Source organism: Neopsephotus bourkii, unplaced genomic scaffold (assembly GCF_033783945.1).
Source record: "Neopsephotus bourkii isolate Nb327-2 ecotype Australia unplaced genomic scaffold, CSIRO-AGI_Nbou_v1 NB_414, whole genome shotgun sequence".
Lineage (NCBI taxonomy): Eukaryota > Metazoa > Chordata > Aves > Psittaciformes > Psittacidae > Neopsephotus > Neopsephotus bourkii.
Window position 1 is genome coordinate 161,140 of NW_026900918.1, and position 22,826 is coordinate 183,965.

General features: G+C 35.9%; 1 protein-coding gene across 12 annotated transcripts in view; it reads right to left on the minus strand.

Annotated features, from left to right (window-relative positions):
- DMD (dystrophin) overlaps window positions 1-22,826 on the minus strand; it is a 745,980-nt gene that overhangs the window by 139,933 nt on the left and 583,221 nt on the right. The window lies entirely within an intron of this gene.

Below are 22,826 nucleotides of genomic sequence, written 5' to 3' on the forward strand. Positions count from 1 at the left end.
TAAACCACAATGGTACACAAATCTAATTTCAATTGGAAGATACATTCTATTATTTCCAGAGTTTAATCTATTTGAGAAGAATAGGTGTTTATTAAAAAAAACAAACAAAAACCAAACAATCCTACCACCTGTTTATGGAGGCTGTACAATGATATATAGTGAAGGTTAAGAGTTGTACTCATGAAGGATCACAGCATATGCATGCATTGAAGAAAACCATTACTTCACATGTATCAAAGAAAAAAAAAAGCACTACCACATTATGCACTTGGTAAGTGCCATAAGTTTTATTCAAGTAATTCCAGTAATGTTACATGCAAAATTCTTTTTTAATCTTTTATAAGCCCTCTCTTTGCAAAGCTGAATACCCTATTTACCACTGTGAATCAATAACGAAAATCTTTGAAAATGGCTTTTTTCAATCCCCAGATCTATCCACTTCACAGAGTCACATTCTCCCATGAGCAGAGGGAGATTTTTTCATTCCCAATGGAGCAAAGCTCCAAGCTGCAGCCCTGCAGGAAGCTGGAATTAAAGCTATGATATTTTCTGTTTCCAGGAAAAATGGAACTGCTCTATACTGACTACTGACATTTCACAGACTTCATATTAGTCAAACTTTAAACATGCATTTTCTGTATATCAGTTTAAAAACAAATGCAACAAACTCTGGAGCAATAATATCTTGTAGAGTTGTTAAAATGCATTTGTCATCTGCACAGCTTCAAATATGAAAGATAACCTTTAACCTCCAGATAATAAGTCACATTTTGAAAAACACTGTTGTTGTTTATTATTGAATCCTGTAAAAATCTCTCTTAAATTTACCACCTCATTTTCACAGCTATCTGTTGTTTGTCACTCCTTTTTCTTCTTTGTTCTTAATTTATTTCTGTTTAGGCCTGCCTTATTACTCTTGTGTTTCTAGGAGCAGAGACTTGGGAAATTCTAAGAATAGAAGACATCTTGGGGAATTAAGACAGTAAGAAAGACAGAGATCCTGAGCAACGCTGATGGGGAGTGCAGCGCAAGTGTTTGTGAAACAAGGAACAATAATAGGAGAGAAGCAAAGATAAGATTTCCAAAGAGTCTAAAGCCAGCCTCAAAACCTAAATTTACAGTATCTGCATAGTGGCACCATATAATACACTGGCAGGCGATCTAATTGGCAATTACAAAACTTCCATTTAGTAAGTCAGAAAGCCTTATTGAATACCTAAGTTAGAAGCTATTGCTATCACAGTGACAAGTTGACATGTCACTTTCAGTTAGGCAAATAAAGAAACGAATGAGCATTCTCTTGAAAAAAAAAATATCTATTTATGAAAGACTTAATTATGAAGGGCTTGCTCAAGAAAGGATTCCACAAGACAAAAAAAGAAAAACCATTCTTACAGCTCATAAAACTTAAAAGTGATATCTATGAAAGGTCCTCATTATTTCCATAACATGCTTTTAAAAATCAGTGAAAGGCCACTTAAAACCAGTATAGTTTAAGAAATAAGAATGGACCTGGTTCTACTTTCAGTAAAATACACAATGAACCTGCTATTTGCTTTTATGCTATAGGATCATATGTCATACTTTTCTATAAAATTTCATTAACACTTCTGAGATTGAAATTTATTCTCAGGGATTACAGAAGGTAAAAAAATCCAAACCCAAAACAACACCATCAATATATAACAATAGAAATGGTCACTTGTCTATTAGGTAAAATAGGATTATCTAATGACAAAATCAGATGGATGTCATTAAAATTAGGTGAGCAGTCCCATTGTCCAAGGGACAAACATGCATTGTGTTTGTATGGCAAGGTTTTGTAGGGGTGGTGGAGGGTGCTGCAAGGGTGTCTTCCGTGGGAAGCTGCCAAAAGCTTCCCCCATGTCCAATAGAGCCAATGCCAGATGGCTCTAAGATGGACCCACTGCTGGCCAAAGCTGAGCCCATCACTGATGGTAGTAGCACCTCTGGAATAATACAGTTAAGAAAGAGAAAAAGAAACAGCAACTGCTGCTGGAAAGAGGAGTGAGAATACATGAGAGCAACACCCCTGCAGACACCCAGGTCAGAGGGGAAGGAGAGGGAGCAAGTGCTCCAAGCAGTTCCATTACCACCCATGGAGGTCTATGGTGGAGCAGACATCCACCTGAAAGCTCCTGGAGGACCCCATGCTGGAGCAGGGGGATGCTCAAAGGAGGCCATGACACTGTGGGAAGCCTGCACCAGAGCATGTTTGGTGGCAAGACTTGTGGCCCTGTGGGAGACCCACACTGGAGCAGTTCATGAAGAACTGCAGCCTGTAGGAAGGACTCATGTTGGAGAAGTTCATGAAAGACTGTCTCCTGTAGGAGCAACCCCACACTACATTAGGGGAAGTGTGTGAGGAGTCCTCTCCTGAGGAGGAAGGAGCAGCAGAGATGTGATGAACTGTAAATCCCATTCCCTGTCCCACTTCACTGCTGGGGGGGAGCACGTAGAGTAAATCAAGAGTAAAGTTAAGCCTGGGAAGAATGGGGGGGTGGGAGGGGGCTGTTTTGTAAGATTTGGTTGTGTTTCTCTTAATCCTACTCTGATTTGATTGGTAATAAATTAAATTAATTTTTTCCCCAAGTTGAGCCTGCTTTGCCTATGACTGTAATTGCTGAGTGCTCGTACTTAACAAATTAGACTTTTGTTATACTTGTCTCTGCCCTGGACAATTGGGGATGGGAAATGATAGAGAGGCTTTGGTGGGTACCTGTGTCCAAGCAGGGTCAACCCACCACAATACATCAGGATGGCTAGAAATCTGGAGGCAGAAATAAGTTTTGTAAGCTTTTTCACAAATTAATATAAAATAAAAATAATCAGATCATCTGTAAAAAGCAAATGAAATCAGATTTGTTCAATATACTGTTTGCTGCAATGAGTAAATACATTCATATGAGATATGCAAAGGAATTTCATGCAGCACTGAGTCTTGTTTAACTTCATTTAGAAATTACTAGCAAGCAGAAGTTTACAAATGGAAAATACAAATATTTAACTGGGGTTTTTTGTGTGTTCATACTTCATTTTTTTAACTTAATGAAAATCCCAAGTAATATTGTGGATGTCATTTAACTGCAACCTTCCTGTCCTAGTGTGTTAGCTTTTGTCTGACCATTCTGTATCAGTAATGACAGTCCTTATTTTTAATACTACATAGATGAAATTTTGTTTCTGTTATAATAAACATATGACTATATGACAGATTTTTGTTGCTCCATGTATTGTTTTACTTGCTCTGTTTGTCTTTTAATATAATTTAGTTACATACAGTAGGGTTTTTAGGCCTTTTTAAATTTAACTGTAAAAAAAAAGTAAAACCTCACTGTAGGAAGTTTTTTCCTTTTCCCTTATCTTTCTCTCAAGAGAATCCACTCTCTCTGTCTTCTGCAGATCCTATTAGGTCTTTTCTTTTCTACCCTGATAGGTGTTTTCCATAGCCTTCCCCCGCAGTTTCAGGAAAAACCTAAACTCTTAGCCAACCAAGCCTAAGACAGAAGCCGTTATTTAGACAGCCTATTCTGTCAGTAACTCCACCATACAGTATGATGCCTCTGAACAAACAAGTGCTTTGATTACATACTGATGGAATAGCAATGCTGGCCTATAGTTGTATGTCTGTAACTGTTTTCTGGCTGCAGAAACCAGATTCCATTCTGATGATCTGTAATTGCTTTTGACTGGGTAATTTTTATGCTTCAGAGTTGCCAACAGTATCAGACATGAGACTTTACTGCAGCTACAAATCCCAAACTGAACTTTCAAAACTTCATTTTGAGAAACTAATAGAAGAGTCGCTGAACTGAACAGGGTGCAGTGAGACTGAAAAATTTGGTAGGAAACCCACATGGTCAAAATTTCCAAGCCTGTATTTTAGAAAAAAAATCCACAGTAGAACTGGGGCTGCATTTAGTTTTAAAACATATGTCCTTGTAGACCATTCCATGGCATTTCCCTAAGGACATCCACTCTATCAGCGTGTTTCTAGTTCAGCTGCCCATATTATATTTTCTTATTATTTAGATTTTGGCTTGTACAAGGGAAAACAATCATGCCAATCAGGGAGAAAAAAGGGAAAAATGGAACAGCTGTGAAACTATGAATACAAATCTTGTACTGTTTATGTTCATCTTATGAGAGAACAACTGACAGGATCATGTATCTGAAGGGGACAGAATTTGGTAAAGGAAAAATACAACTTTATAGGCTCGTGTGAGCAAAGCGTGCTAATTTTATAATGTTTCAGATTCCTTTGAAATGTAAATTTGCAAAGCGATACAGAGAATACTTAAGAAAGAGACGTCCTTTCTGCTGTGACTTCCAATTCCAATGTCAACAAGAAGCTCCCTCACCTGATCTTCCCATTCTGCTCTCCCTCTTCCCCATTGCCAATGCCCTATTATATTCTGCTTGGGCTCCTGTCATTTGAATATATATCACTGTTTGAAGTTGTTCTTCAGAGTTGTAAGTGTTCTTTTTTTTTTTTTTTTCTTGTCCTCCCTCCTGTGTTTTCTTTCTTTTTTCCTTAGCAGTCATCCCCCCATCCCTGCAAACATTCGAGGTCAGGGTGACGGAGCTCTGAGCAACCTGATCTAGTTGAAGATGTCCCTGCTCACTGGAGGGAGCTTGAAGTAAATGACCTTTAAAAGTCGCTCCCAATCCAAACCATTTTATGATTCTATGATTCTATAACCTCCAGATTTAAAAAATGCACTTCCTGCACTGCCTCACAGCAAGCCAGGTTCTCCTGTATGTTCTTTAAAGTGTGGCCAAAAGTAAAGCTGAAAAAATTTTTTTCAAGAATCCCCATTATGACAGCAAATTACAGGTTAGGCTTCTTAAAAAATTTACTTTTCTGCCGACTCCAATTGATTTTTCTTTGGATAACAGGATGTTTCATTTCTGACCAGTGCAAATATAAGAACTCCAACTGTGGCTCAGGTGTTTCTGTTTCATGAAATCCACATGAATCAATATTTTGACTGCAATACCTACTAACCAAACTTATACTACTGTTTTCTGTGCTGCTTAGAAATAAAAGTCATGACAACTTGTGATTTTTTATTACATTTCTTTTTCTTTTGTGGCAACCTGAAACACTTTCCACACAACTGGTAAAACCTTCAAAGTCTACACACAGGCAGTTTTTGGATTTAAAATAATTTGGCAGGTTTTTTCCCAGCCATCCGTTTGCCTGTTGTGATAGCCTAGTACTGCAAGAACAAAATATATACCTGCTTGTCGGCTCTCAAACACATTTTTGTTTCCCTTGTTGTCAAAATATGTTTTGATATGTGTTCATAAATATATGCATAGGAGTACACATATACAATAGCTTCTTTCCTACCCAAATCATCCCAAAAATTGAATTATTCTGCCTATGGTTAGAAGACTTTATAAAAAACATGGTCTGCTTAAATACAGTATATCTAAAAGGTACAGAACATTGGTGAGCAAGAGAAAAATTAAAATTCAGCTGTGTTTGCTTCAATAAGACTACCAGAAACACAAAATCATTCTTGTTAAGCCATTTTCTAACTAGCAAAAGTCTGAACTGCCAGAAGACCTCTGAAGGCCTGGTGAAAGATAAAAACTGTGAAAACCAGTGAAATAGCATATCTTTAAAACAGTCGGGGGGTGGGGTGGGGTGGTGTTTTTGTTTTCACATCCAGCTGCACAAGGTTTAATACACTGAATTAAGGAGGCACAAGCAAATTCACTTCCAGAGAACTAATTCACCCCAGGCCAACACTGTCTCCTGGTTTTGATCCCGTCCAGGTTTATCACCATTGACTACGCATTTACACAGTACATAGGTCTGACTACATTCCTCTAAAACTGCAAAGTGAGGTATATCCAGAGAGTTATAATCTCTCATTTGAGTTTGCTTAATGGTTCAAGATAGAATCAATAACACTGGAAAACTGAGGAGGGCCTTTAATTAGGCAGTCAAAAGATGTAATTTTAATATAGACATTTTTTTCTAGTTTTAAAATTTTCAAAATGAAACCTTGGACCTGTTCAAACACTGTTCCCCTGAGAAAATGCATTACTAATCTTGACTCCTACCTCAGCAAAACCATTTTGCCCGCCAGCTTTCTGTCACTGTTATGAGCACCTGTAGCTGTTTAACAACAGAAGTGGGCTTTGCTTATTAATTAGGAAACCATTTACCATCTCTTATGCTGGCAGTTAACATTTCTTCCCTAATAGATAATATTGGTTATAGTATCTATATCCAAAATGTTCTGGCCTTAATCTTTTAAGAATTCTATTGATTGTAAATGCGGACTGAAATGTCCCTTTACAGGTTTCCTTGCATACCAGGATATATTAACTACAGAATATTAGGAACAGTGGAAGTCATGTTCTAAAAATTCGATTTCATACACTATGAACTTATTTTCTTAGGATATCAAGACAGTTCTCATCATAAGATCATATTAGGTCTGTCTGTTGGCCAAACTATGATCTTGGAAACAAAGAATGAGGGACTAAATACTTAGTTAAGTGCCTACTATTAAGCAGTGAGGATTAACAAAATCAAATGGAACAGCAGTTAAGAACAGAGAAATTAAAATCTTGCTGATCAGACCACCTTTTGTAAACCCGAACGAGACTGTATAATTTTGTAAACCCAAAACATTACTGAGTAATCAGACTTGACTATTACTTATTATTTGAAAGACAACACAAAATACATATCACAATGATTTGTAACTGAGCACTTGCTTCATATCTGGTAGAAAGGAAAATCTCCATGTATTCAGCAGTACTTCAAAGCTATTGAATAAGCTGCAGATTTGATGCCTCTTTCCTACCTTTCTGGGGTTCAACAGTATGTTAAACATTGAAACTTATAAAATGCTAAGTGCCAGAAATGCCTTGGCACCTACCTTTGTGACGTAGGATAACCATTTTTGATATTATGGTATAGAAGAAATGCAGTCCTTTGGAATATTACTGTAAAAGACACTATTATTATTACTATCTAGATGTGCTCTATGCCAATTAGGTAATACAAAACATTTGAATGTGAACTCTTTGTTAGCAAACAGCCTTTGAAAATAAGTGCATATTTTGTTAGAAAAAGCACAACTGACACCAGCTTCTGGATTTGTGAGTTTATAGCTCTAACAGTCTGCAGACATTACATCAACTATCAGAGACACTGAAACTACAGCAACTGTCCTAGCAGCAGCACCACTCATAAGTTAGCCGAGTACGCGGATCATAATGATGTTCATTACTTCAGACTTTCTTTTGAACAAGTTATTTTGATTCATTTAGAAGCACTTCCTACATCTAAGAAAACTGTCCCATGAGTTCATAAACCTAATATCCTACCCAACTTTCTGTTTTACATATTACATATGCCTTAACGGAAAATTACTCTCTTACTTTCCTGGACACTTTAAGAATACACCGCAACCACATTTCCATTCAAAAAACCTGCTGTATCACAAATAAAGCATTTCAACTACAGAAAATCAGAAAAGTACAGAAAGACTGTCCACCATTTATCCAAAATCAATTATTTAGTCAATAATTCCCATCATCTAACTAGGAGAAGGAAATCAGGTAATGCTCCCCAAATAAGATCTGAGATGTTGACTAGCTTGGAAGCAAGTGTTCATGTTGAAGTCTGCTAAATTAGTTTTTTGTTGTTTGGAAAAGAAGATAGTATTGAAAGTTTGACTAATAGTTAAATTCACTCCAACACTTCCAAGAAAGGTCTTTTTTTTTTTTTTTAAACACCTAAACAGCAAGTATTTTATTTCATGCATATTATTTCCTTTGACAATGTAAATTATATATATTATGCACACCACTTTTCATTTATAGTGGTAAAGCTGAGTGAGCTCAAAATGTAGTCATGTTTCCTGGAACATAAAATTAGCATGTAGAGAAAAAAATGAAACAGAAAGTGACGTTATTTTTAAAAACCTTTTGTAGTTTCACTTAATTTCAAAAGTCTTTACATTTAAAAAATTATATAGTAAAAAAAAAAAAAGCAGCTTAGTTGTTCTGTCTTAATCACACTTTCAGTTTTTACAAAAGATTTAATTACAAAATTCTTGAAGTAGTGTTGGTTTTGATGTCAAATTTTCTTTTTCCTAAAACAATGACCAGGAGAGAATTAAAAGTTCTTCATGTATGTGTAGTTATCCTGATGGAAAGGATGAAGTTGTGGGACAGGGACCATAATATTCATGTGTGTAATGAAAAGCAAACCTGAGTCTTTCTAAATGCCAGTCTGCATTTTGTATTTATTTTAAAGACAATGTGGAATGGCAGTACTAATGGAAATCCCAAGAAGGAGGATTGGAACAATCAAGTGCAGCTTCTCATTTTTTATTTGTCAGTATGGAATGAATTAAGATAACCAGGTATCTCGAGGAAGCAGGCAAATGGGGTTGTTTGCTTTATCTCAAATTTATAATCTGAGAGATGTGATACTGGAAGGACTTGAAGTCCTTGTACATTTTCTTCTATTTTGTTGTACAGATCCTAATGAATGGTGCTCACATTAAAAAAATCAATGAAAATATCCAGCTGTGCTAAAAAAGCTTCAAGTTACCATTTATGCAACTGATGCATGCAATAGGTGTTGGGAAGGAAAAGAAAATTATTATGAACGGTCTCTTTGGCAATGCATCACTGTAATTCACTTTTCAATTGTAAGGGAAATGTACAGCAGTAGAAATAATTTGAATTAGAAGAAAGCATATGCTACTGGAAATTCTACATGCTATCACTTGGAGATTGTGATCATAGGTATAGGTTCAGAAAGGGAAGCTAACTGGAATTGTTGGGTCATGAAAAGAGATGGACACCCAATGCAGAGTTTCAATTAAATAGCTGTGCTGTAATGATACGTAGTGCTCCAGCCTCTCTTTGCCTCTCCACATTCCTCAGAGCAGGGTGGGGAACCAGGGAGAAGCTAGATGCTGTGCTGGAAATGTGTGGGATCCTATGAAAGACTCCAAAAGGATTAAATTGTCTTGGGCCCCTTCTCTCCTTACAGGACCTCCTCTCCTACTTCTTACATCTCTGACAACACAGAAGCTTGCAGACCCAGAACTCAAATAGGTTTCTGTGTGCTTTACAACTAAGCCAAACACACCTGTGCCCTCAAAAGTCTTGTCAGTAGTAGTTTTGTAGTAGTACAAGCTAGCATCAGTATGGCACTGATAAAAGGAGAAAAACTGACATGGAATATAAACAAACCAGAACCAACACATACGAGAATAGAAAAATACTTCTTCCACCATCATTTATAGGTTGAGATTTCAGATGTCCAATCCTGTTATAAAATCCATAAACCAGAATAAATATTTGGAAGAAAAAACCCTTCCTGCTATTTGAAAAAAAAGTTGGTAGAAATTTAGCAAATGCTTAAATACATCTTTAAAAAAATTATTATGTTTCCTTATTTAAGAACCTCAGACAGGAAGAATTATAAATTATAGTGACTATCCCAATAAATTTTCAATTAAATAACTAAATTAATGTAGAGACATTTAATTATAGTTGCACTAGTTTTTACAAATGCAGTTAATTAAGATGCTATCTAAAATTAAAATCTCACCCCAAACCCTTTTACATTTCTGCAGCTCATCTGATACAGACATAATTAAAATTCTAGAAGTTCACCTATGCATCAAATACTAGGGAAAAAAAGAATCAACCCCCCAACCACAACCAAAACTTGCTGAAGTAGTTTGAGAGATTTCTGCTTTAATGGGATTTATACAATCCTCAGAGTGGGAGGGCAGCACACACAGAAACCTCAGAAACAAATCTAGGTTTTCAAATCTGCACAGACTTGTTTAGTGTAACAAGCCAAGAACCTCTGAAGATTTTCCACAAGTGAGGGAGAATGGATTGACATGATCAGGAAACAGGGAGATAAATCCCACTGACTTTGTATGTACCTTCCACGTAAGCAAACAGGACCAAATATAGGTAAGCCATGCAGCACTTCCACTTATATTCAAGAGCAGATATGGACATCCTATCAGAGGAGCAAACTGCTTTTTCTTAACTGGAATACCTCTGATCTTTTGGTGGTCTAAATCGCTCTCTTTTTCCTTATCTTTTACTGACTGATTTCTTTCTTGGTCAGACCCAGGCTGGGCTGTTTTAGTGCTCAGTTAAATACAGATCTATTCCCTATTTGAGATTGTCTCGAACTCACCACACCTGTTTTACATAACAAGTAGACATTCACATGAACATTTTAGGTATTGGCTGATCCAAAGAAAGACATATCCAGATAGCTGGGAGGTCTATCATTGCATTACTTAGGGTAAATTTCAGGGTAAATTTTACTTAGTAAAATCTGGAGAATGTACACAAATAACAAAGGTAGTAAAAATCCACAGAAGCTTGAAGACTGATCAATGTGTGCTGATCTATCATTCTGCAGACACTTGAATCACCCTTCTCTTACCTTGAGCTTGCAGTGCAACAAGACCCTGGCAAATTGCTATAATCTCCTTTAACCCAGATATCCATTTTAATCAAAAAAGGTGTGGCAGACTGGAATTTATACAGCAAGTCGAGCACTGGAACTGTCATTCTATTTGCTAAACACAGAGTATGCAGCTAAAGGGTTGAAATGGTTCAAACTTTTATTATCTCCAGAAGATTACATTCCAGCATTAATATTTGACAAGAAAAAATTATGATACTGCTTTGAAGAGCTTTAGAATTATGTTTAGAGCATATCTGTATCTTTCACTAACTGTGGTCTTAAGAGATTTCTTGGCAAAAGTTTGTGATTCTTAAAACTGCCATGACTAATAGCCTACCTCACCCGCACCTTCCATTGCCTTTTTCCTCTCTCCATTCCTTTCTTTTCTTATGTTAGATTATATTTTTTTCTAGCTGTGTTCTCTATTTGTTTGTTTAGTGATTTTCTTCCTAGCCTTTTTTTAACAAGTAGTGGTATGATTGTAGATGGTATGGCAGACAAGGAGAAGCTTATACAAAGAGGAAGAAAGGAAGCTTCAAGAAGAAAAAGAGCAATGAGAGGGGGAAAAAAAAAGCATCAAGGAGATTGGAGGAAGGGGAAGATTAAAGGAAAAAGCAGCAGACAACTGTGATTTGCAGCTAGAAGGGATTCAGCAACTGTCATTAAAAACCTGCAGCTCTGCTTGAGACATATTGATCGAACTATTTCTATGTTCTCCATACAACTTCAAGAGCCCTCTGTTTACTTCAAATAATAGCAATATAATAGCCTACTCAGGAAATAATACTTATCTCAAACAATTAACAAATATTTTTGTTTTTAAAGAGGGACAACTGTCCTGATTTGCTAAGTCTTTTCCAGAAAGTATTCTGATCTTTTAATGCTCTGCTCACCTGCTCACTAACACACAAATACCTAAATAATCTTCATGCTAAAGATGATTAAATTATTTTTCCCCCTTTTCATTTTTTTTAAGAGGACCATTTATAAATACAACTCCTTAATATTGTAGACATTTCATAGAATGAATATCCTAGTAGGGCATTCCATGTATTCAGAAAGAACTGGAGAGTTGTAACCAATCCTGCTGAAATGGTAAGTGAAGAATATCATTAGATTCTAGACAACCTCAAGAAGGATTTTGGTTTTGCTTTTGTTTTTTTTCCCCCCTAGGATCTCTAAACCATTTTGCACATAATATTCCTGTACTGATATGCAAAAGATATTTTCTAAAAAGCAAACACTCCCTTTGATAAATAATATTAATGATGGACATTATCTTCCACATGAGTGTGTCTTGGGCTTAATTTAAGGCTATCTCACAGTTCCTAATCAAACAGGTCCTTTTAAATACATTTTGCTTTAAAATATAAATGTTAGAGGACAAAAATGTGCAAGTCAGGACAATTCATTTCTTACATACCTCTGTTCTTATAACACCCTTTTTATTGTTGCTGTTTCTTTTTACATATTAAAACATGCTATATCAGTCTAAACTACAGAATTACATTACATTTTGAGCAAAAGGGAGAAGGGCAAAAGAGAGAACAAAAGAGCACATTCATACTGTCATTTGCTTTCAAACACACAAAAAAAACCCTTCCAAAGGTTTCTCATTCCACAGTAAGAAAAAAAAAAAGGGCTACCTTGTCTTCCTCTCTAGGTGTGCAAATAACATCTTTGTTCTGATGTGACTATTGTAAGAAACAAAATTCCTCAGCCTTAGGGGGTTTTAATTTTTTATTACGTACTAAGCTCAACAAACCTTCGTAGAAAATAGAATACTCTTAATTATGAATAAATTAACTAAATTAGTAACATGAGATGGATATGCAATTAAGGGACTGTTAATTGAAACTGGAAACACAGCTGTATACAGCTTAGAGATGAATCATACCAGTAATGATGCAGATGTTTATAAAATGTGATTATGTTTAGCAGGAGCATACTATTGAAACTCCCCAGCCTATTCTTATATTGTACCACTGAAATGGTTTTTAAACCCATGAACACCAGGAATCAGGATCTCACGGATGGCAAATTAGGCTCCCTGGATATGTGAATTAGTGTTGTCTGAATGTCAGCAATTTAATTCTCCAGCTTTCAAAGAATGTAGACATGGAGCCAAAACCAAACATCTGTTAGTTACATGCTCATTCAGAAAAAAATAAAAAAATCTCTGGCAAGCTAGAGCCTGTCTGAGTATGAGAGAGACAGTGAAATACAGTATCTCTAAGCAGTAGTGCTGCTGTGTGAATATACTGATCATGTAAATAATACAGCCCAGGAGGTCATGAAATATACTTTGTGTACAACTGTGAATACATCTTTTTGGAACTATTCCTCTAAAGAGCTAGAAGGATCAGGAGCAAATGGTATTTCCTATCTAAAAGTTTAAGAATTGATTAGCTTTCTATAAACAGCAAATCAGGCTTTTTATTTTCACCTTTTACATCCTTCCCAGGATGTTATTTGATAAACTGTAAAATAAGGGTTTTTCTTCTGGTACAAAAAGGCACAAATGTTGCTCTTGGGTCACATAAGGATATCTGAGCTAGGCAAGCTCAACAGGGATAACATTTGGTACAGCTGTGAAAGATGACAGAGGAGTCAAAGCCAATGGCCCATGATGGCTTAAGTTCTAACATACCAATCTAAAGCCTGCCTTGTAACTACTATTTGACAGAGCAGTATAACCACTGAATACCATATAATAGCATGTAAATGTTATGCTAAAGAGTCTGTGATTTGTTTTTCCAGAATAGGTTCACTGACTAGCAGAAGCAGATTTTACAGCATACATGTTTTACTCAAATATAATCATGCTTTCAATAAACATGCTAAAAAATATACAATCGCAGTTTGTGGCCAAAGCCCTTTCCACATACTGTAGTGTAGCTCACATCACAAATACTCCATTAATTGAGATCCATGAGCCTCAGCTTGGGCGACAATAAAAACTTACAAACAGAAATTTACATTAAATAAAGTTTGTTTCACTGGCCCCCTTTTCTAGGGAATGGGATGGTCCCTCGGATTATGTAACTATCAGAACTACACTAAGATTAAAAAGCTACTATGATTTACACCAAATCAACACAAATTCATTTTAATTTAATGAAGTTTCATAACATCCCTTTCTGATCCATAAATGGATACTTATCTAAAAACATGTAAATTCACATACAAGGGGGTTAAAATAATTTGAAAAATTATGTAGAGTGTCATTGGCAAAGGTAATCAGCACGACCTGGCACTGTTGAACATTAAAGGCTTATCCCCTTAGCTGTGGAATTACTGAGCACACTCTTAATGATGTGGGGGCACAGCGCTGACAGAGAAAACTGGAGATCATAAAGCTGGATTTGCCTCTGTCTTTCAGAAACTTTAGTTACTTGGGAGCTGACCTCCTGATGAAGAAAAAAGATTAGATCTCGACTTTTTAAAAGAGGAAGCCTGCAAGGTTTCTGTAACACACCATGCTGGTCTGACAATATTTCACATGTCATTCACAACTGAGTAACATTACAAAGGCTTTATGAGAAAAATGTAAACCCTTTCTCTTTAAACTTGGCCAGATTCAGGGATATATTGCAGCTAGCTATGACAGCTGATGTGCAAATCAAATTCAGTTACTTTAGCTCTTTGGCTAGTGAAAGTACAGACAAAGTCAATTCAGGATTTGAAATGTGATGTTTTGAGATAAGGAGCTGGAATGCTGGAATATACAAAAAACACAAAGCTATTTTATGGAAGACACACATTCTTCTATTTCTTCTCAATACCCCAAAAATCATTGCATTGCTGAAAGCACTGTATTACCAGCTATGTGTCAGGTAAGTGGGACAGAACTAATTTTTTTTTTAGAGATGAAAAAGAGTCATAAATGAGGGTACTGGGGGAAAAATGACACAAAAACATTGAGATTAATATAAGAAATCAGAGGGATGAAAGTGAAAACATCCAACACAATGAATATACTATCTACACATAGACTTAGCCTTATTTTTCTAAATTGTTAAATGCTATATAGTCATGCTATTAATTTTGTTTTAAAACAAACTGAACAACAGCAGAGAAACAACTTTGAACAACAAAGAAAATAGAAGAGAAAGTCTAATCTAGTCTTCAGTCTTGTCATTTAACCCCAGCCAACAACTAAGCCCCACACAGCTGCTCACTCACTCCCCACAGGTGAGATGGGGAAGAGAATCAGAAGGGTAAAATAAACCTCATGGGTTGAGAGAAATACAGTTTAATAGGTAAAGTGAAAGCCATGCATGCAAGCAAAGCAAAACAAAGAATTCATTCAGCAGGCAGGTGTTCAGTCATTATCAGGAAAGCAGGGCTCCATCATGTGTAACAGTGACTTGGGAAGACAAATGCCATCACTTCAAACGTCCCCCCTTCTTCCTTCCTCTTTTCCTAGCTTTATATGCTGAGCATGACTCCCATGTGGTCTGAGATATTCCTTGGTCAGCTGAGGTCAGCTGTCCCAGCTGTGCCCCCTCCCAAATTCTTCTTGTGACCTCTCCAGCCCACTCACTAGTGGAGTGGAGTGAGAAGCAGAAAAGGCCTTGGCTCTGTGTGAGCAGTGCTTCTGCTCAGCAATGGCTAAAACATCCCTGTGTTATCAATGCTGTTCCCAGCAGAAATCTAAAACACAGCATCATATTAGAAACTGTGAAGAAAATTAACTCTACCCCAACAAACACCAGCACAAACCTACACACTTGAGGCTTCCCAAACAGAATGGCATATCCTAAAGAATTCATATCTGTAACATAGGATTTGGATGTCGCTATGATTCTCCAGGTACAAAAGAAAAAAAAAAAAAGGATATGAATAAAAAGTGGAATTGCAAGCTCTGGGTCAAGAACTATAATTTAGATGATATTTGTTCTGCAACTGAAAGATGTATTTCTAAGGTCATTGCAATATCAGTGGTTTATAAAAGAACAGCTGGCACAAAAATAGGATAGCTTAGACGAGCCACAGGAAGCAATGAACATCTTAAAATAACTTTTTTTTTGCCAGTGTTGTGCTTGGTGGATCCAAATTAGAAAGTGTTTTATAAAAAATGTTTGCACGTATCAGGAGCTGAGCCATTTTAAAGTGCCCTTCTCTACAGTTAATATACCATTATATGAATTCCACACTACGCAGAATTTTCCATTTAAGGACACAATATTCAGCTTTACCTAAGCTCTGGCAAAAACTACAATGGCAATTTTAGATAGCACCTTGCGAAAGTATTCTGAAAAAGACACAAATCAATTACAAAGGCTGGTTTTAAAACTGTGTCACAATTTAATGCTAGTGATATTTTTAGTATTTTAAACACTATTACTAACAGAACTTTCTAAAATTGCATAAATATCTTACTTAAAGTCTTACTGAAGTATATAGATTTAGAAAGTATAGCACAAAATATTGCTTAGCCTCAAGGCTGTAAAAGCTTTCTGTAACCTGAAAGTAGACAGCCTGACATGAAAATATCTGCAGTAACATAAGTAATTGGTAAGTCAGAAAGGCGTAAAATGACTCAAGAAAGTAAAAAAATGGACTAACATTAACCTTTTGCACTGGAAATTTGAGTATTATTTCTGTGCCCTTTGCTTTTTATCACCTTAAATGAAGTTTCTTCTAAAAAAAAAATCACAGTATTTCAGAAGAAGGCATTAGTAAAAAATGGGGACAAAGGGTAATATTTTTTGCTAGTTTTGCATTCCCTCTAAAACCCCTTAACAATACTTTGGCACTGATACTGGAATCTAAGTGGTTTTGTATAGCTTCCAATGACATTCATTAAAGTTTCATTGAGTTACAAGCCTCTGAAAATCATGTTAGAGAGAGCCTTTACAGGACAGCTCTTAAATTCTGTGGACAGTATCTGCGACAAATGTGTTCCACATTCAAAGCAAACTTGGTGCATCTGCTTTAACCTCGCTTCAAACTAAGCAGGCATGAATGGACAGACGATCTGTGTCAGCGCAGTACATCCCCTCCAGGGCATGGAGCAGAACCAGAAATTGCAAAGACTCATCATCATTCTGGTGTCAGCAGACAGGTGACAATGTATCCTACCCTACCCTAAGCAATCCTGTCCTATTCTATTGCATTTTAAATCTAAACCACAAATGATGAGCTCTGAGAGTTGATTACGTTTCGGCAAGGAAAGAGACCTGTTATACGGAGGTCAGGATCAGAGAATGACTTACAATTGCAAGGTTCAGTTTTCAGTATTATGACTCCTGCTAACTTTGTGTACTTCCCAACTTTTCACCGTTACATGTTCTTACCTTAACACCCTCTCCACCCCTAATTTTCATAATGAACAGCCTAAATATAGCTGATTGGAACCAGGTCATACATGCAAGATGCTGTTGAAAAAAATCAGGCCATGTTCTCTCAATTTGGAATTCCCTCAATCGGAATCAGTTGAAAAAAAGTGAAGCTATCTGTGCAATTTTAGCATCCAAGTTAAAAACTCCTAACACCCCTAGTCTACACATTTTTGTAGGACTGGAACTTGGAGCTTTAATTTTCCAAATGTAACTTCCACTTTCCTTATTGGGGACTTTCACAGAAATAATTCCAATTCATGCTTTTAAGATGCACAGGTATCATGGATCATGAACTTAAGAGAGCATGAATAATCCCACCCTCAGTACAGTTTCTATGTTGGCTAGTATATCAGTTAATATATCAGCTATAAACAGAATGATTTACCTAAAACTGCTTGACTAAAAAGCAACAGAACTAGTGGATGTTGGTTTCTAGTGAATAATTTTTCAACAGTATCATAATCTGTTTTCCCCAGTATCCTAAATATAGTCTGGTGTGACTCATATAGATGTGTGCTGCCAAATGTAATCTATAACTGCTGACAGGTGGAAGTAAATTGCAGAAGTCTTATTTTACAAGCAAACAAGACTAATATATATCAACTAATATATATCAACTAACTAATAATTCTCTTCATATCATTTATCCATCAACCAGATAAATCAGAGACCTTACAGAACATATTGTATATACAAAGATTGTACAACAGAGCGTTACATTGAATTTGCATGTGTAACATATTTTCTTTCATTTGATAAATTCTAAGTGCTTTTCTTGGTACTTACAAACATTTTTAGGTTTTATAATCCTATATATCCACATACATGTGTGATAAATAGAAATATACATCAAAACAAATCTATATTTGCATAATGAAATGAAAATATAAAGTAGGATAAATTGCTGTTTTGCATAGTTCTTCAAAGCAAATCTTCATAGAGGACAAAACTCCAAAGTAAATGAAGTCAAAAAATGGTAACAAAACTCTAAAATTTATATATCTTCTGTAACAAAAAAATAAGTAAAGCATTTACACTTTCAACAAACTGAAATGCATCACATGGAATGTCATAACTTCAATATATTTTTGTTATTCTGCTGGTTGTTGATAACCATGCCTGTTTATACTTAAATACACGCTTTCTTTCACTTGACTGCCCTAAACATGACATAGAGAACAATGAAGATGTTCTCCTAATTTAGGAAGGAATCTTTCCAATATTTGATACACACTTTATTAGAGGAATTGAATCCCAATCCAGATAGCTGGCTTTCCTCCACTAGCATACAGAAATGAATAAACAGGATCCCTTAGGAATGAATGAATGTAAAATGAATGTATATGCATACTTTTGCAGACACTTAGCAAAACTGAGACTCAAACTTACAGAAATGAAGAAAAATATGTGGGCATATGACTTCTGCAGCCAACTGGCATAGCCCATTAAACAAATAAGAGACCATTAAAGAACCATGACAACTGTGATTTTGGCAGAAGTACCAGTTCTCACAGACTATACAAAACAAGATTTTAACTAAAGAGTCTGATGGGGAAACTCAATTTCCAAAAAGGATCAAAATCCCTCTCTGCTGGGAAGATGAAATCTGCAACTACTAAAATAATTTTGAATTTCAAGGTTGAAAATAACTGTGATTTTAGTAATTCCTTAATTAGTAATTACAGATAAGCTAGGTTTGGCTCCATATATTTACAAAAGTTGTCTCCTGGTTTTTCAGCTATTTACAGATATTGTAAGCAAAAATATAGTTTAAAAAAAAGAGGAAAGGCAAACAAATAAAATAAATTAATGACTACTAAAATGAATGAAATAATGGAACCGTAGAATAATTTGGGTTGGAAGGGACACTAAAGATCATCTAGTTCCAACCTGCCTGCCATGGTCAGGGACACTTTCCACTAGACCAGGCTGCTCAAATCCCCCTCCCAACCTGGCCTAGAATGCTTGCAGGGATAGGGCATCCGCAACTTCTTTGGGCAACCTGTTCCAGTGTCTCACCACCCTTATACTAAAGAATATTTTCTTAAAATCTAATATAAATCTACCCTCTTTCAGTTAAAAGCCATTCCTCCTTATCCTATCTCTACACACCCTTGTAAAAAGTCTCTCTCCAGACTTCTTGTAGGCCCCCTTTAGGTACTGGAAGACTGCTTTAAGGTCTCCTTGAAATACCGGGAGTCTCTTCTCCAGGCTGAACTAGCCTAACTCTCAGCCTGTTTCCAGAGGAGAAGTGCTCCAGTCCTCTGATCATCTCCATGGCTCCTCCTCTGGACTCATTTAAGCAGGTCCACATTCCTCTTTTCCTGGGGGCTGCAGAGCTGGATGCAGTAATGCAGGTGGGGTATAAGGAGAGCAGAGTAGAGGGGCAGAATCACCTCCCTTGACTGCTGGCCACACTCCTTTTGATGTAGCTCAGAATATGGTTGGCTTTCTCGGCTGCAAGTTCATACTTCTGTGTTTCCTCCAGCCTGGTTAGTTTTACAAACTAAACGGGCTAGGCTCAGTGTTATGGACAGAGACCGACTCACAAACTATATTTGTGAGCTACATTACAACTTGCTAAACGGGAAGCATTGGTATATAAATACCATAAGAACATCTCTAAATTCCATTTTTTTAGATGAAACACAGTTCTTACTATATTTTTTAACGTATTAGAGGTACTATTCCAGATAAGAGTAGATAGAATTTGATTTAAACCAACAAAATCTTTCTTGACAACAGAAGGCTATGTCCCCCATGGGATGCTTGTAAATTCTTTCACATGTCAGAGGCGTTGCCTTTTGACCAGTGTTACACCAACTAGATCTCCGACCAAAGTGAAGTGAATGTAACTCCCGCCAAACTGGTCTCCATAGCTCCTCAAACATCAACTAAGAGTAAGCAAGAGTTTGCCGGACATGTTTTCCCCTAGGATGATCTCATTACATATACTGTTTGAAGCACACAGGATCTGAACATGAGAGATCCTTGTGAAATTCATAACAAACAGGTCCCTAGAGAGATTTAAACTCCTTTCATGTTTAAGAAAAATGGAAAAAGCATATTTTCCTCAAAACTACTCCTTTAAAGGCACGAGGCTAATTATTTTCACATTGCTTAAACTCCACAAATGATGATATAGTTTTCAGTGACTGAGCTGCGTGCATTAGCTTTCGTTAATGAAATACACCTCCACACAGCACTTCAAAACCAGAATTGGATGAGTCTGTAATTGGTTGAGTGCTTTCCATACATTTTTCTTCCACTAATACTCCAGCGTGTGTTCACCAAAATTGAACACAAAAAGGTAAATTAATGGCAAGCATACATTAATGCAGAATATAAATTAAGTTCTGTGAAGATTCTGCAGCAATATTTGATAATACTCTAATCTCACTGTACAAACTGTGCAATACTGCCAGTGACTGAATACTTTTGGCCTTATTCTTATGTTTGTCAAATGAATATAATATTATCACTCTGTTAAGATTTGGCTTTAAATGATACATTTCCTCCTCTGATCTTATAAAAGTCCCAGTGTTAGTAAAACAACAAACAAGACATAATTTCATCCTCTACACAATACACTGCAACTCATAACACTAGAATTCACTATTATTTCAGATCTGATAAACCTTATGTTCTGACGGACTTTTCCCCACATAACCCAAACTGGGTTTCTTTCTCAGAAGCAATAGCACAGTAGGCTCTGTTTTATGGTTTTCCTGCAGTGATATTTTGTAGCAAATGGGACACATGGGTAAGAAATATTTTCCTCCTCATGAATATGATGGGGCTGGGGCAGTGGCGGGGAAGAGAGATCTCTAGCCTTGGAGTTGGAAAAAAGAAGCATTACAGCTGGGGAAAAAAAAAGGAAGAACAACAAAAAAAAAAAAAGGAAAAAACAAAACATAGAAATAAGGGAAGTAAGATGTGGAAAGGCAGAAAAGAATGAGAAAAAAAGATGAAATACTTTCTGAAAAAAAATGAATGAATAGAAGCCACAGTGAAAATATGGATAGCATAAGACACATGAAAATACATTGAACACTGAAATGAAGAAAAAAGCGATTACAGGACTAAAGTATTAAGGAGGTATTTTATGTGACATTAGTATAAGAAAGCCAATTAATAAAAAAAAGCAGAAACAGACAATAAGAACCTATTTTGGAAGTAGAATGGTTCTGCATGAAACAAAAATTATTTGTATTTTTGCTTTTCTTATTGTGTGGTCAAAATTTCAGTTTTCTATAAATAGCATCGCACCTAACTGGAGTGTTGGTCATACATAGGTAAGTCTGACCCTAATGCAGAACAATACATAATACTCTAAAAAGTGCTGCTCACACAGGTGTGAGTGTCAATGTCCAGCAGACTTCACATGTAGAACAGCTGGATCTAATGATTACTGTACTTCCCTTTGGACTGAAACATTCTCTTCTAATAAGCTCTGTATCTCAATGCGTCTCAGACTCTGCTCTCTTTTAAGTAGAAAAATTGTATCATAGTAACAGATTTATTCTACTTCTACAGAGGTCACATATTGGCCTTTTGTACATGATAAACCTTCAAAGTTACTTATGTCTTTTTCCCCTCAGGGTATGTTCAAAAAATCCTACTGGTGTGTTTTCACCTTGCTTTCTGTATCTTCCAGATGACATTTAGGTAAATAGGAAAAAGACAGTAAACGATAATATTCCAATTATCTATCTGTTCTATCAGCTCTAACATCTCACTCTGACTTGTTATCTCAAAGTATCTATCTTCACAGAAGATGAAACACTTTGCTTTCCAAATACTCTGGATTTTATAAATTGAGACAATAATTTAGAATGAAAAGTGAATTGTTTACCACATACCCCATGCTCTGTGGAAAAAGAGCATATTATTGCTGAAATACGTGTGAACATGTGATTTCCTCTGTATCTTTTCAAATAGACTATCAAATTGGCATTCTGTCTACTGCTTTCATGAATGATAAGAACAAAACATTTATCTCAGGCTTTCTCTCAGATTTTTTTTTTTTTTTACTTTTTTATATCCTAGATGCTTTCAATCTGAATAATCATCCTGCTTTCCACTATTTCCTGATGAAATAATAAAGTATATTTCATCAAAAAATTGGAATTTAGTTACTATTTTATTAGTGAAATAAGGTATTTCTCAATGAAGCATAGCAAATTTGTTAACTTAATCAGCTGTCATTTACCAAAAAAAAACCCCCAAAAACCTAAACAGATATGTTTTTTTCAATACATGGGAGAAACATTTTGGGAATACTCATTTTGTGTTCCAGATTTCTATTGATCTGTTTTAATAATATTACATGAACTCTATCCTGAGGATCTGGGAAAAAGTAGATACTAATGACCAAAGGTCTTGGACTAATGATCTTTTACTTAAAACTAGGATTCTTATTACAAACTGTTTATTTAGGAAAAAAAAAAATAAAAACTTGTTAATATTTTCATGAACTGGTGATAAACCAGAGGTGCCACAGAACCAAGAGACTGCTTTTGGAGAAGCAATAAAAAAGCAATAACCTCTTACTGACTATTAGAATTGACAGCACCATGATTTTTTATCTGTATATAGGACAGGAAGGAATTGGTTAATTATTGTTCATTCATAATGTTGTGTTTTCTTTTTACAATGAAGACAAAGAATTTTATTAACCTCCATACTCCTCGATTTTTACAATATATTAAGGTAAATACAATGACACAATTTAAAAACGTGAAGCAGTGATGTATCAAAAAATTAGTGAGCAAAATCCAGCACCTGATGAAGTTAATTTAATTTCATTTCCCTTCATTTAATCATAACATTACACCTCTTCTGTGGGACATACATCATCAGTTACCAGTGCATGCATGCTTATGTATGCTTTCTCATGTACATTGCTCCTAGAAGTCTAAGCTAAGATACAGTGCATATTGGAAAAACTATACACATTTGAGGGCTTT